We start from the raw sequence: 1,810 nt of genomic DNA, 5'->3' as shown, positions 1-1,810 counted from the left end.
ATGCTCTTAAACTTGTCCTGTCCTGTTCCTTTTTCCCCTCCCTCCCCCCTCTCCCTGCCCTCTGTTCATCTCTACTCATGGCACTGATCTGCAGTGTGATTTCACTCTGAACTATGTGCCTGTGTTCAGAGAGAATCATAAGTACAGGAAAGCCTCACTTCTTCCAACTAGCTGAACAAAGTAAAAGGGAAGAAGACTAAAGAAGTTGTAAAAACAGACAGGCTGATCCTTTGCGTTTTGTTTTGCCTCGAGTATGCAAACCCATGTATAGCACTTAGATTTGCCTTTGGAACCTGAGACTCCATCCTTAGGCACTTTGTCTGAAAGCAGAGAACCACAAATAGCAGGAGGACAGACTTGACCAAAGTGAATGACAGAGTAGTATGAATAAATTGTATTTCTTGTTATGATGAACATAACTAAATCTTGCTTATTTTGCTTGATTTTTTTTCATATGTTTGTTTAAGTATGTGTAATTTTTTTAGGTTCTCCTTTAGCAATACAGTATAGCAAAGTATATATAGAAATGAAACCTCTCTCTACTTTCAAACAGAGGTGTCCAAAGTTGGTAGGGAGCTCATTGTATGACCCCTGTAAATCTATAAATATGTTAGTGTTTGTAAGGATGAGTTTGGGTTTTTTTTTCTCTGTAGAAATAATTTAAGTAGATATGTTAATTGTAGGTACGTATGTATGTGTCTTGTCTGTCTTTCCATATATAGCCTTTACAAATAAAGGCAGAGACAAAAGCCAGTTCTTGAGGGCACAGGGATAAACTGAGAATATATTTCCCTCCACTCCAGGGAAATTTTTTAACATGTATGATGAATTACTTGTAGGCCTCCTCTGACTCAAATCAGGTGTTGAATCAGGATTGGCTACTCTTGGGGATGCATCGAGCCAATCTCTTGAACTCAGAGGGATAAATTTGAATATCTGTAATACAACCAGTTTTACCAACTGAGTTGGACAGGGCCTACATAGTAGAGCTGGAAAATTTACCACCTCACCTCTGCTGAATAGTTACTATATCAAGAAGACAACAGATACTTCACCTTCTTATAAAATCTATCAGTGCAATGACAAGAAGGGTGTGTGCACTTAGGTGGGAAGTTTAAGCCAACTAGGCAATTTATCCAAAGCATTGAGTCTTTTCAAACTTTCTTACTTGCGCATCTGGCACCCAGACAGGGATACCATGGTAACTAGCACTGTGAATGTGACTGGGGTGAGAGACTCTGGGAACAAGCACTGCTAAGCCCCATTGACTTTACTGGACTCGAAGCACATGCTGAGGTGGAACTGCAATAGGAATTACTCCTCTACTTGAGTGTTTTGCTGAACCAAGGGAAATGCAAGACTTATTCTAAACTTGAAGAGTTTTCTACAACAAACTTAATTTCTATCTTGAGCTAATTGTCCTCCTATCCTTATTCTTTCACTTCCAGTCCTTTCCAGGTTTTCACACCTCTTTATTATATCCATTAATTCAAATAGGTCACCGTGGAAACAACCTCTTGGGAACTGGCAGCTGTGATGCATTTGCTGCTGTATATGTAGACAACAGTTCATCCCATGACTGAGGCTGTGGGCAGACAACTTTCAACTGCTTTAAAAGGGAAGGAAGATTTGCTGCTCAGGGGCACATGCCAGCTGTTATGATGCAATTGTTATATCTGCATGCTCCTTTTAGGTTGTGTCCCTATGAGCGCGCATGTGTGATTTGTGGCACTGCCTGACATCTGACTTCCCAGGTATCTCTCCACTTTTCATCCCCCTTCTCTCTCTCTCTCTCTCTCTCCCCCGCCCC

Source organism: Gavialis gangeticus, unplaced genomic scaffold (assembly GCF_001723915.1).
Source record: "Gavialis gangeticus isolate Ggan-Ray unplaced genomic scaffold, GavGan_comp1, whole genome shotgun sequence".
NCBI classification, from domain to species: domain Eukaryota; kingdom Metazoa; phylum Chordata; order Crocodylia; family Gavialidae; genus Gavialis; species Gavialis gangeticus.
Note: the sequence above shows the minus strand (reverse complement) of the source record.